Here is a 15,720-nt window from a genome sequence, read left to right on the forward strand (position 1 = left end):
GATTTTGCTTTTCTTTCCCTTGTCCATCGACAGCCCCCAAATTCTTTGATGTTGTCGCTCATCTTTTTTTCGGTTTTCCCCTTCCTCTGTTTCCTATCACCCCCCCGTCAGCAAATCTTTCTCAAACTTTTTTTCTTCTCATTACGATAAAAAAAAAAAAAAAAAAAAAAAAAAAAAAAAAAAAAAAAAAAAAAAAAAAAGGAAGAAAAGGGAAAGGTTTATTACAAGTAATTTGATGGCGATCTTGGTGCTAATCGACAGTGACTTGGTCACCTTGGGGGCTCCCGACGGCGGGTCGGGCCCCTTGGCCACCTTCTCGATGGCGGCTCGGCACCTGAGTGCCCCTCAAGGCTGGTCCCGGGCACCCTTTGGGCCCCTTCTCGACGGCTGGGTTTGGGCACCTTGGGGCCTCCTCAACGGCTGGGTCGGCACCCTTGGCCCCCTTCTCGACGGCTGGCTTGGGCCTTGGGTGCCTCCCAACGGCCCGGTCACCTTTGGGCCCCCTTTCGCGGGGTGGCTTGGTCCCTTGGGGGCCTCTAAGGCTGGTCGGTCACCTTGGCCCTTTGACGGCTGGGGTTTTGGGACCTTGGGGCCTCCTCAACGGCTGGCCGGGGCACCTTTGGCCGCCTTCTCGCGGCGGGCCCGGGCCATTGGGGGCTCTCAAAGGCCCGGCTCGGACCTTGGCGCCTTCCGACGGGTGGCTCGGGCACCTTTTGGCGCCTTCTCGCGGCTGGCTTTGGTCCCCTTGGCCGCCTTTTCGCGGGCTGCTCGGTCACCCCTTAGGGCCTTCTTGATGGCTGGCTTGGTCCCCCTTTGGGGGCCTCCTCACGGCTGGCTTGGTCACCTTGGTGCCTCCTCAACGGCTGGCTTGGTCACCTTGGGTGCCCCAAGGTGGTTGGTCACCTTGGGTGCCCCCTCAACGGGTGGCTTGGATATTAATATAATTAAAATAATAATATTAAATATATATAAATATATAAAAAATATATATAAATATTTTATTTTCCCCTATTTTTGGTTTTTTTTTTTTTAAAAATTTAAATCTTTAAATTTTTTTTTTTAAAAAAAAAAAAAAAAAAAAAAAAAAAAAAAAAAAAAAAAGGGAAATTACAAAAGAAATATAAATTTTTAAACCCTATTTATTTTTTTAAAACCCCTAAATTCCCCCCCTTTTTTTTTTACCTTTTTCCCCTAATCTGGTATTCCCTTTAAACCTCTTTCATTTTTCCTTAACCCTTTTTCCCCGGGTTTCTGATCTTTCACTTTTTTTAATTTTCGGTCCCTTTTTTTACTTTGGTCATTTTTTTCCCCCCAATTTTTTCCCCTTCCCTTTAAACCTTTACCTTTCCCCCTAAACCCTTTTCCTTTATTTCCCTTCAAAAACCCCTAATTTTCCTATAAGGGGTTCCCCCTTCGTTTGAGGCTTTTCGGTATTTCCCCTTTATTTCTTTTAACTTCCCCTTTTAGCTTATTGACCTTCTTAATTCTTTCCTTTTTTTTAAACTTTTATTTTCCCCCTCAACCTTTTATTTTTTTAAAGGTGGTTGGTCCCTTTGGGCCCTCAACGGCGGCGGGAATTAATTTTTAATAAAAATTTTTTTAAATAATTTAAATTTTTTAAAAAAAAATTTAAAAAAAAATTTAATAAAAAAATAATAAAAAAAACAAATTTTAAATTTAAAAATTTTTTTATAAATTTTAAAAAAAAATTATATTTTTTAAAATTTTGGTCATATTATTTTATAAAATTTTTTTAAAATTTTTTTAAAATTTAAAATAAAAAAAAATTTAAATTTTTTAATAATTAAAAAATTTAAATTAAATTTTTAATTTTTAAAAAAATAATAAATAAAAAAATTTTAAATTTTAAATAATTTAAAAAAAAAAAATTTTTTTTTAAAAAAAAATTATTTTTATTTATTTAAAAAATTTAAAAAAATTTAAAAAAAATAAAAATTAAATTATAAAAAAAAAATTAAAAATTTATATAAAAATTATAAAAAAATTTAAAAAAAATTTTAAAATTTTTTAAATATTTAATATATTAATAAATTAAAAAAATTTAAAAATTTTTTTAAAAATTTAATTTTTTTGGGGGGAAACCCGATTTTAAACAATAAGATAAAAGGGAATTTTGATTTTTGAGAGGGGCCTTTTTTTGGGGCAAAACCCCAAGACCCCCCCGAAGGGGAAAAAAGGTGAATAAAAAAAGGCAACAAGGAAACCCCTCAAATTGAAAAAAAAATCAGGAAAATAAACTTTGGGAAAAGGGATTGGGAAAAAAAATTTTTAAAAATTATGTTATAATAAAAAAAAATTTTTTTTGGGGAAAGAAAAAATGCCCCCCATTCCTTTAAAGGAACACCCAAAAATTTCCCGGGGTTTGGGGGAAAAGGGGCCAGGGAGGGGGGAAAACCCCCGGTTTAGATTCGGTTCACCAAAAATCCCCGGGTTTTAACATTTAAAAATTTTAAGGGGGAAAAGCCCCCCAATTTAGGGGGAACCCATTAAAAAACCTAAAAACCCCCAATTTTTTTTCCCTTACAAATTACACCAAAAAATTAAATTTTTAAATAATTAAAAAGATAATTTAAAAACCCCCCCTTGGGTTTGGGGAAAAGGGGGAAAAGGGGAAATATTGACGGGAAGAAAAGAAAAAAGAAAAAAAAAATTCCCCCAATTTAAAAAAAAACATTTAAAAATTTGGAAAACGGGAAGAAGGGAAAATAAAGGGTTTTAAATTAAACCGTTGAAAAAAGGAAAAATTTACAAAAAATCAAATAAAAATTAAAAGAAAATTGGCCAAAAAAAAGGGAAAAAAAATTTTTTTAAAAAAAAAAATTGGCCAGGAAAATTGAAATGTTCTACCAAAAAAAAATCAAATCCCCAAGGGAAGCCCAAAAAAATTACCCCAAAATTAAATAAAAAGGGGAAAACCTTCAAAACAAGTATTTTTTAAATTGGTAGGAAAAAAGTAAAAAGGATAAAAAAGGGAAATTTTTAAAAATTTCCCCAAAACCTAAAACAAAAAAGAAAAAAAAAGATCTAAAAAAACCAAATTGGGCCAAAATGATCAAAAAATAAACCCCAAAACCGCCAATTAAAAAAAGGGGGGAAGTTTTTTTAAACCATAAAAAAAATTAAAGGGCAAATTTTAACAAAACCCGGGAATGGTTTTCCCCAGGGGAACCCAAAAAAATCGGGGCGAAAAAAACAAAAATTTTGAAAAAAAATTTTGAAAGAAAAAAATGGCCAAGAACAGGGGCCCCAAAACCCTAAAAAATGATTTTTAAAATGCCAAAAATAACGGAACAATTCAAAAATAAAAACAAAAAATTTTGTTAAAATTTAAAGGGCTGAAAAAAATTTAAAAGTTTCAATAAAGGAAAATTTGAAAAAACCCCAAAGGGGGTTTTGTGGAAAAGGAAAAGAAACCGATTTTAAAGAAATTGAACCAAAAGAAAAAGAAAAACCCCGGAAATTAAAAAAACTGGTTTTTGTTTAACAAAAAAGATTTAAAATAAAAGGGTTATCCTAATAAAAATTAAAAGAAAGAATTTCCAAAAACAAAAATAAAAAAAAAGTTATTTGGCCCAAAAGAAAGGAAAAAATATTAAAAAAATTGCAAAAATTTAAAATTTTTTTGAATGCAAAAAAGGGTTGGATTCGCTTAAAAAATTTAAAAATACCGGGAAACAAAATGAAGGGGGTTTGGGGTTTTTTAAAGGAAAAAAGGTAAAGGGGGGAGGAATAAAAATATCAAAAAGGGTAAAAACCATTTAATTTGCTTGGGGGAAGATTAAAACCCACCCCAACTTTTAAAAAATTAAAAAAGAAAAAGAGAAAGAAAAACCCCCCCCCCAAAAAGGGTGGCGGTTTTTAAAAAAAGGGGGCCAAGGGGAAAAAAAATTTCAAAAAATTAAAAAAAAAGGGGGGGAAAAAAAAGGGAAAAACATTGTTCCCAAAAAAAGGTTTGGGGAAAATGTAAAGGCCTTCATAATCTTGAGTTTTTTAAAAAACTAAAAATGAATAAATTAAAGAGAAAAAAGAAGAAAACCATTTTCCCCAAAAAACCCCCCCCAAAACCAGTTAAAATTTAAATAATCTGGAAAACCAAGAACCCTTAGGACAAACTGGGTTTAAATCATTTATTACCAAATTTTATATTTTTTTGGGAAGTTGTTGGGGTCTGAAAAGATAGAAAGGAAAAAATCAAATTTTTAAAAAGTTGTTAAAAAGAATGGGAAAACCCACTTGGGGTTCAAATGGCGAAAGAAAAACAAAAAGGGAAGGGGTTGCTTCGGAAAAAATAAATCGAAAAAGGAGGGCTTGGAAATTTGAAAAAAGGAAAAATTTAAAAAATTTTAAAAATTGGGCCCCGGATGAAATTTTGTTTGAGAAAAAATTTCAAAAACATTGATAAAAAAAGAGAAGAAGCAAAACCAAACCCCCAAGAGAAAAAAATAAAAATTTTGGGGTTAAAAAGGAAAACCAAGGGAAAGAAAAAAAGAAATCATTAAAGGTTGGGAAAAATGGGGGGAAAGGGGTTTCCACGGGTTTTTTTAAACTAATACCTTAAATTGAGATGAAGAATTTAATTAAAAAAATTTAATAAATTAAAGAAAATTATTACAAAAATATATGAATATTATTTAATCATATATTTCTATTTTTAAAAATTAACCAAAGTTTTCAAATTATTTTAAATTTTTAAATATATAATATTTAAATAAGAAAAAAACAAATATAATCTAGAAAAATTCTAAAGATTTTAACCCTTAAAAAAAAATAAATTTTATTTTTAATAAATAAATATTAAAAAATTTGGCACATTATAAAACATAAAAAAAAAAACAAATAAACAAATAAAATATTTATTACATTAAATAAAAAAAAAATATTTATTTAAAAATTAATCATAAAATAACTTTATTTTCTTTAATAATAATATATTTTATATTTTAAAATATATATATAAATAAATTATATTTTATCAAATTATATAATTTTATAAATATATATAGATAATATATATTTATATAAAAATCATATATATATTATAAAAATTATATATATTATAAAATTTTAATAATATTTTAAGATAATAATATATATAAAAAAAATATATATATATATATAATATATATATTTTTATCCAATTTTTATATATATATAATTTTTTTTTTTTTATAATATTTTAATATATATATAAAAATATTTTGAAAATTAAAATTTTTTTTTATAAAAAATATATAATATATCATATAATAAAATATATAAAAAATTATAATATATTTTAAAATTAAAAATATAAAAATATATAATATAATATATAAATATAGAAAATTAATATAAAATAATAAAATAAATATATAAATAATATCAAAGATTTTAAAATATATTATATATAATATTTTTTAAGGGTTTAATATAAGGTATTTATAGGAATATATAATATATATATTATATAATATAAAAATTAAAAATAAAATATATATAAAAAATTTATAAAAATATATATATATAATATTATTTTATATAAAAAATAAAAAAATTAATTTTATATATATAATATTTTAAATAAATATATAATTTTATATAAAAATTTTATAAATAATAAAGGATTTTTATATTGTAAAAAAATTTTACATATATAATAATAAAAATTAAATATAAATAATAATTTTAGATTATAAAGATAAAATAAATTTTATATATAAAATAATATATATAAAATACTAAAATATAAAAATATAAAAATATATATATAATAAATAAAAAATTTTAAAAATATATATAAAAATATATATATAAAATTATATAAAATTTTAAATTTTATAAAAATATTAATAAAATTATAAAATAAATATATATATATATATTTTAAAAACCCCCCCAAAAATTTTATTATATATATATAAAATTTTATTAATATATATTTTATTATTTTATTAAATATTATATTTTTTAAAATATTTTCCACAAATATATAAATATAAAATTTTCCCTTATATATATATATATATAATATATTCATTTTATATAATATTATTTCATATAAATAAAATTATATATATAAATTTTAATTTTATATTTTTTATTTTATATTTTATATATTCAAAATTATATATATATTTAATTATATTTAAAATTTTTTAATAGATATTATATATTTCATATATTTTATATATTTCATATATATATAATTCTTTAAATATATTTTTCCATATATATATATATATATTATAAATATATAGTTTAATTATATATATATATATAGATTTTAATATATATAAAATAAAATTTTAAAAATATATTTTTAAAAATATATATATATATATATATATATAATATATATATTTATATAATTTAAAAATATAATATATATATTATAATTTATAAAAATATATATATTTCATATATATATATATATAAAATATATATATTATATAAAATTATATTCTTTCAATTATATATATTTCATATATATATATATTCATATTTTAAAAATAAAATATTTTAAAAAATTTATATATATATATATATAAAAATTTTATATATATTTCAAAATTATATATATATATATATATATTTTATATTCTATATATATATATATATATATAATATTTTCCCATATATATATATATATATATAAATATTATTATATATATTATATATATAATAAAATTTTCATTATATTTTATATATATATATAATATAAAATATTTTCTATATTTTTAATTATATATTTTTTTTAAAATATAAAATTATATAAAGAAAATTAATATATATATATTTTTAATATATATAAAATATATATATTATATATATATATAATATATATATATATATATATATATTATATATATATATTTTAATATATGTCCCCCTGGTTTACTAGGAAAGGAAAAGGGTTTTATTCATATTTAATTTCTCTAGTTTTTTTTAGCATCCCTCAATAGATCAGGGGGCCTATGGTGAGGACAAGGTTTAGGAGTGAGTAGGACCTTAACTATCCCAAAAACACACACAGGGAGGGGGGCAACCTACAGAATAGGTATTTTTGATGAATTCGGCATCATAGAAAAATAACTAAACATGTTCATCTGTCCAGTATTTCAACTCCCAGGACCCTTTTCATACTTGCCAACTTAAAAGGGGGTGGTGCTGCTGAATGGCGGGTGCCTGCTGATGGACAAGTGGTACTGTGTTCCCCACAAACACATTTTCTTTTGCTTCCTCCTTTAAGGGACTCCGAATCAAAAAGTCACAGAAAGAAAATATAAAAGGGTATTTTAAACAAAAAACCCTTCTAAAAATTTAAATTTTTAAACCCAAAGGGGAAAACCCCAAAACCCCTCCAGCTTGTCTGTCCCCAGAATGCAAAAAAAGTAGGGGTTTTTCCGCTAAGGCAAAAAAAATTTTGGGGTACTGGTATATGAAGAGTTTAATTTGTTCTTTGGAAAAGGCACTTTTTCTTTGTAATCCCTCAAATATGAGTTTTAGCCCAAAATTTTTTCACAGGAAACCCTTTTATATGAAAAAAAAAAAAATATTGATAGATTTTTAATTTTAAAAAAAATTAATTCTTTTCTTTTTTATATAAAATTTAAATTCAAAAATTTTGCATTTAGTTTAAAATTTATCCAGATGTATAAACTCTAAAGGGGAGTGAGGGTATTGACGGGTGAAAATTCATGGATACCCCTTTTAACCCAATTTGGCCGGGGTGGCATGTACGCAAAATCCCAAGGGCTTTGGCGGGACCATCTCCCGGGGGGGCAGTAGGGCACATCCCAATAGAGTATGCATGGACATGGCCATGAGTTTTTTTTTTTTAAAATTTCAGGGAAAAAATATTTTTTTTTTGCCAGTTAAAAGGGAAATTAATTTCGGTTTTAACACTTTTCTTTTTTAACCATGCAATAAAAAAAAAAAAAATTTGCAACAAACCGCCCAATTTTAAAATCCATGACCCAACCCCCACTTTATTTTTTTTGGACTATAAAAGGGAATAATGATCAATATGGAGTTAAAAACCCAAAAAAAAAATTTACCCTTCAGTCTCGATTTACGGGAAAGGGTTTGGAAAGTAGAGACTGAAAAAAAATAAGGGAAAATTGAAAAAAACAACATATCTTGAAAGTATTCCGAAGAAACGGCTTTTTGGGATGGGTTTTTTGGCAGAGGGGTTTCGAGCTGCTAGGGCGACGATTAAGCCCCCGGCCTCTATGAATGCTACCCGTAAGTTAGGGGGTTAAAAAAACTTGCCAAGCAGTACCATATATAGTAGGGGGCCCACTATGTATGTCTTTTTTTAATAATGGTAAACATAGGGGAAAATATTTGCCAATAATTAAAGAAAATGGAAAACCAGGTGCCAGTATTTTTGGGAAAGCCATCTGTGTGGGGCTTTATATATATTTAAAAACCCGCCCCCAAATGAATAAAAAAAAATATAATTACATTCAAAAAATTAAAATTGAATCTTTCAAATTTCAAATTTAAAGAAAAACCATTCCTAGGTATTTTGACTACAAAGACGCCCCAGATGAAAAAGGGGTAGTTTTCCATTGAAATTTTTCATGAATGGGGTGCAAAATGTGTGTTTGTGTGATAAATTTCAGATACAACGTACATATATAAGATATAAAATACAATACTTTTTTATTCCCTATATAAAAAAATCAGAAACATAACATTATAATGTATGAATGTATTTAAAGAATAAAAAATATTAAATTATGTATTAATAATATATTATATATATACATATTAACATTTTATAAAATATACAATATTATATATATATATATATATTTTATATAAAATTTTAAAATATATATATTTTATATATATATTTTAAAAATATATATAATATATTGGTTTTTTATTAAATATATAATTATATATATATATATGTTTTATATATATATATATATATATATATATGAATATATATATGTATATATATGTATTATATTAATATTATTTTATATACATATATAAAATATTTTTTTATATTTAATTTAAATACATTTTATACATATAATATTTTTATGTTTCTGATTTTTTTATAAAAAAAAAAAAAAAGTATATGTATTTTAAAATTTCTTTTTTAAAATGTACGTTTTGTATCGTATTTTCACACAAAAAAAAATAGCCCCATTATTCATGATAAATAAGTGGGAAAAATACTCTTTTTATCCCGAGGTCTTTTTAGTCAAAAAAATTTCCTAGGAATGGGTTTATTATTTTGGAAAAATTTTAAGATTTAAAATTTTAAATTTTTTTGAATTTTAATTATATTTTTTTTTATTCAGGGTTTTGCAGATTTATTATATATATATGCCAAAACAAAGATGGCTCCAAAAATATGGGACCTGGTTGCCATTTTTTTTAATTTTTGGCAAGTATTTTTTCCCACTATGTTTTTCCATTTTAAAAAAAGGGCATTCCCCCGTTCTTATAATAGGTTTTGCTTGGGGAAGTTTTTTTAAACCCCCTAATGACGGGTAGCCTTCATAGAGGCCGGGGGGGTTTAAACGTTTGCCCCAGGCATGCCCCCGGACCCCCCCCATGCCAAATTCCCCCCGCAAACCCTGCCGGGTTTTTTCGTAATACACGAAGATATGTTGTATTTTCAATTTTTCATTTTTTTTTACAGTCCTAATTGCCAAACCCCCCTGATAAATCGAAAACCCGAAGGGTTTTTTTTGTTGTTATATAGACTCCATAGTTGATCATTTTTTCGGTCTATAGTCCAAAAAAATAAGCATGGTGTGGAAACATGGAGTTGAAATTGTCGGGGTTTTTGGGATTTTTTTTTTGTTTTAATTTCATGGTTAAAAAAAGAGGGAAAATGTTAAAAACCGACTTTAAACACACTTTTACTGGCAAAAAAAAAAAATTTGCCGTGAAATTTTTAAAAAAAAAAAAACTCCCTGGCATGTCCATGCATTTCTCTAGGCATGTGCGTACGTTTTCCCCCGGCAGATGGTTCCCCCCAGGGCCCGGCATGTGCGTTTCATGCCACCCCTCGGCCCAATTTGGGTTTAAAGGGGGATCCAGATAAACACCCCTTTAATACCCCCCAAATCCCCTTTTGAGTTTTTTACATTTGGGTATAATTACATCTAAATGCACAAATTTTGAATTTTAAATTTTAAAATAAAAAAGAAATGAATTTAATTTTTTATTTAATATAATAATTTATCAATATTTTTTTTTGTCATAAAAAAAGGGTTTTCCTGTGATAAATTTTGGTTTTAAAACTCATATTTGGGTTTTGACAATGAAAGGGGCCTTTTCAGATGAAAAAAGGGTTAAAACTCTTCATATACCCGTAAACCCAAAATTTTTTTGCCTTAGCGGGGAAAAAAAAATTTCATTTCTTTCATTCATGGGGACAGGAAAAAAGCTGGAGGGTTTTTTTCTCTAGGGTTTAAAGATTTATTTTTAGAAGGGTTTTTAAAAGTGAATATAAATTGATATTACTTTTTGTGGGCTTTAGATTTGAGAGTCCCCCTTTAAAAGGGGGAAGGGAAAAGGGAAAGTGTTTGTGGTGGGAAAACAAATACCACTTGTCCCCTCAGCAGGGAGCAGCCATTCAGAGCACACACCCCTTTTAAGTTGGGGAAAATATGAAAGGCCCCCATGGGAGTGAAATACTGGACAGATTTAGCAGTGAGTTATTTTTCAATGATGATGCCGAATTCATTTAACAACTATTCTGTAGGGTTTTCCCCCCTCCCCGGGGTGTGTTTTGGGATAGTTAAGGTCCTACTCACTCCTAAAAAACCCGTTGGGAAAACACCCTAGGCCCCTGATCTATTGAGCATGTAAGAAAAAAAATAGAGAAAGAAAATGAATAAAACTTTCCTTAATTTGTAAACCCGGAGACATTTTTAATAATAAATAATAATAATGTATATATAGATTTTGTTTTTAAAAGTATATATATATATAAATATAATATTTTAAATTTTTATATATAAAGGGGAAAAGGGATTTATAGATAATTATAAATAAGATAAAGAATAAGAATAATATATATATATATTAAAAATATATAAATATATATATATATATGAATATTTTAAAATATATATATATATAAAATAAATAGAATAAAAGAAAAAATAAAATAATATTATAGAAATATAATTTTAATTTATTTTATTTTTAAAATAATATTAAAAATAAAATTATATGAATAAATAAATATATAATAAAATAAAAAATAAAAAATCTTTTTTAAAATATAATAATAATATTATATAATATAATAATAATAGGAATATATATAATTAGTATATAATAATAGTATATAATTAAAGATAAAAATATAGGAATAATAGAAATAAAAAAGAAAAATTAATGAAATATATATATTTTAAAAGATTTTAAGTATAATTTTAGAGATTTTTAAAAAATAAGAAATTTTTTAAAAATATAATAAGATAAAAATAAAATAATAGAAGATATTTTTGGTTTGGAAGTAAGGGTAATATATAATAGGGTAGAAATAATAGATATATGAAAATATTTGATAGTATATAATATATCCAGAGAGTAATATTTTAAAATTTAATTTTATATAGTATAAAAAATAGTATAATATATAAATTAATTTAAAATATATATATATATATATAGAAAAATTATAATTTATAGATATATATATAAAATTTTTAAAATTATATTAAAAAATATATAAAGAAAATAAAATTTTAAATATTAAAATACAATATTTTAAGAAAATAAATAAAAATATAAAAAATTTTTAATTTTTAAAATTTAAATAGAATTTTAAAATTTTATATATAAAATATATAATATATATATGAAAATAATAATTAAAAATAGGGAAAATATATATATAATATATTAATTTTTAAAATTTATATATAAATATAGGAAATATATTAAAATTTATTTTTAAAAAATATATGAAAATATATAATATTTTATAGATATAATTTTTATAATATATAATATAATATATAAGAAATTAGGTTAAAATAGGGAATATATATATATTATTTTATATATAAATATATATATATATATATATATATATAGAATATTATATATATTATATTATAAAATTATATATATAAAAATATTTATATATATTTTTTATATATATATAAAAAATTTTATATATAAAATTAAAAATATTTTATTATATATAATATATATATAATAATTTTATATATATATAATTTTGATAATATATAATTTTTAGAAAATGAATATTAATTATATATATATGAAATTTTATTATTTTATTTAAATATATATATAATATATGAATATATTTTAAAATAAAATATATTTTTTATATATATATAATTTTATATATGAATAAAAATATATTATATATTAGAAATTTTCTAATATATAATTTTTTGGGAATATAAAAAATATTTTATATAATATTAAAAATTAATATATATTTTATATAAAATATTGATATATAGAATATATATTTTATGAATTATATAAAATTTTAAAATTTTGAATTAAAAAATAAATATAATTGGGGAAAAAATTTTTAAAAATTAATATATTTTTAAATAAAAAAATTGAATATATATATATAATATAAAATATAAAATCTTAAAAGTATATTTTAAAATAAAATATTTTATAAATATATTTTATTATTTTTTTTCTTTTATATATATATTTTAAAATATATATATAATTATAATATAAAAAAAAATTATAGTATAAAAATATATTTAATTTAATTTTATATATATTATATATATATTATATATATGTATTATTTATATGATATATTATAATATATATATATATTATATATATAATAAATAATAAAATATTTATATAATATATTAATCTAATTATAATTTTATATATTTATATATTATAAAAAAATATATAAAATATATATTATATAATATATTAAAATAAATTAAAATTTTTTTATATATATTGATATATATTTTATAGTTATATAGATGATATATATATATGATATAATATATAAAATTTCATATTTTATAAATTATTAAAATATATATATATATATATTTTATAAAATATAAAATATAATATATATATATTTTAAAAAATATATATATATATATAAATTAATAAGGTATTATTTAATTATTAATTTATAAGATTTTTTTTTTTGTGTAAAAATGAAAAATTTTATTTTTGTATTTGTTTTTTTGTTTTTGTTTCCCATAATTTAAAAATTTTTTAAAATTTTTTTATAAAAAATAAATTTAATTTTTTTTAAATTAAAGGGGTTTTTTAATTTTTTTTTTGATTATTATTGGTTTTTTTTTGTATTAAAATATATATCTAAAAATTTAAAAAATTATTTTTTTTCTATTTTAGAAAATAAAAATATGATAATTTGGGGAAAATAATGGTAATTTTAAATATTTTTTATTAATAATTTTTTTAGATTTATTAAAATTTGGGTTTTTTAATGGTAATTTTTTTTATTTGGTGAATATAATATGTATTATTAAAAAATTAATAAATTAGTTTAATTTTAAAAATTATTATTTAATTATATTTTATTCTTTTTCAAATCGGTATTATTTTTTTTGGTTTGAAAAAAAACCGGGGCCCCTTTTCCTTGCCCTCAACAAACGAATTTTTTTTTTTCCCCTTTTACCGCGGCAAGCAAAACATATCAGGTTTCCCCCTTTTTTTTTTTTCCTCCCTCTGTTTTCCCTTTAAAATTTTCCGGTCCAAATTTTTCAAATTTTATTTAAATCCAAAAACAAAATAAACCCCTTTAATTTTCCCTTTTGTTTAAATTTTTTCCCCAAAAAGGGTTTTTTACGGTTTTTTTTCTCAGGACTTTTTTTTTTTTTGGGGTTTTCTCTCTTTTTTCCAAACTAATGGTTAAAATATCAAACCAATTCAAAAACTTTTTGATTCCCTTTTTGTTTTATTTTTCTTTAGCAACCCCAAATTTTTGGGAAACCCATTTTAGGGGAAAAATTTTTTTTTTTTTTTTTTTTTTTCAAATTAAATTTTAAAAAATTTGCTCCCTTTCCTAATTTAAAGAAATTGTCTTTAGTTTTATTTGGGGGGCAACCTTTTTGGGGGTTTTTTTCATGGGTTTTTTCCTTTTTTCTTTAAATTTTGTAAAAATTTTTTAAAAACACCTTTCCCCCCAAGATTAAATGCCCCTTTTTTACCCTTTTCCATTTTTCCTTTTATGTTTTTTAAAATTGTTCACATTTGGGTTTATTTGCTTTTATCTTTAATTTTTTGATTTTATTTTTTTGGATTAAGGGGGAAAAAAAGCCACCTTTTGCTTCTTTTTCCTAAAAAAATTTATCTGAGTTTTGTAGTTCAGTGGAAAATTTTTTGTTTTTCCAAGCCAAAACTTTAGGTTTTACCCAGATTTTTAAATTTTTTTTTTTCCCCCCACTGTTCCTTAAAATTTTTTCCAGGCAATTCTTAATTTTTAGAATTTTTTTTTTAAAATTCCAACGGAAAAGGAAACCCTTTGATTTTTGGCCAACCCTTATTTTTAACCCCCTTAAATGGTTTTTTCAGTTCGGGGAAATTTGCTTTTTTTTTGGGATGGTTTTGGGGAAAACTTTTTTTTATTCCCCTTTATTTGGGTTTTTTTCCCCCAAAAATTTATTAAATTTCAAAAGTTTCAAGTAATTCCCGAAAAAAAGGTTTTTTTGGGTTTTTTGATGGGGTTCCTTTTTTTAGGGGGTTTTTTAAAAAATTTTGTTGGGGTTTTGGGGGCCCCCTTTTCCCGGGCAAAAAACCCGGCTTGTTTTTGCAAATTTTTTGGCAAACCTTTCCTTTTTTTCAGCAAAATAATTTTTTCAAAAAACCCAAAAAATTTTGGGGGGGTTTGGAAAAATTATTTTTAATGAATTTTTCCGAATTTCAATTAAAAACTTTACCTTTTTTAGGGTACCCCAACCCAAATTTCCCATTTCTTTTTCCCCAAAATTTTTGCCAAATTTTGTTGAAGGGATTCCCCAAACTTTTACATTCTTGTTAGGGATTTTTCAATTTCCCGGGGTTATTGGTTATTTTTTTAACCTTATGGGTTTTTTTGGCTAGGGCCCGTTTCCGGTTTTGGGGTTTTGCTTTATTGATTAAAATTTTCTTTTGGGGGAAAATCTTTATTTTTTTTTTGGTTTTGGGAACAAAATTGATTAAATTTTCCCTTCTTCTTTTCCAAAAAAAACTTTTTTTCTTTAGTTTTTAAAATTCCCCCCTTTTTTAAATTTTTCCCTGAATTTTTGTATTTGGAAGGTTCTTTTATTGTTCAGGAAAGTTTTAAAATTCCCTCCCTTTCATTTTTATTTTTTCCATTTTTGTGCAATTAATTTTTTTTTAAAATTTTTTTTTTGTCTTTGAAATTTAAAAAATTTTTAACCCGGTTATTTAAAAACCAAGTTGTTTTTTGGAATTTTTCTTTTTTTAAATTTTATTGGTTTTTTGATTTTCCCGGGGAAAATTTAAAAATTTTTTGGGAAAAAGGTTTTTTTAAACCGCGCTAAACAAGGGGGGTTTTTTTCCCCTTTAAAAAAAAATTTCATTGGGGTTTTTTCACCGTTAATTGGTGAAAAAATATTCAAATTTTTTTTACCCTATAATTCTGGAAGTTTCAAAGGAAGGGGGTTTGGGGTTTTTTTTAAGGGTTTTTAGGTGGTTTGGACCGGCTATCTTTTAAGTTTATATTTAAAT

General features: G+C 23.2%; 1 pseudogene; it reads left to right on the plus strand.

Moving 5' to 3' along the window:
• The first annotated feature begins 235 nt into the window (after nucleotides 1-235).
• Nucleotides 236-15,720, plus strand: part of LOC119587523 — a 23,706-nt pseudogene continuing 8,221 nt past the window's right edge.

Source organism: Penaeus monodon, chromosome 3 (genome assembly GCF_015228065.2).
Source record: "Penaeus monodon isolate SGIC_2016 chromosome 3, NSTDA_Pmon_1, whole genome shotgun sequence".
Taxonomy (NCBI): domain Eukaryota; kingdom Metazoa; phylum Arthropoda; class Malacostraca; order Decapoda; family Penaeidae; genus Penaeus; species Penaeus monodon.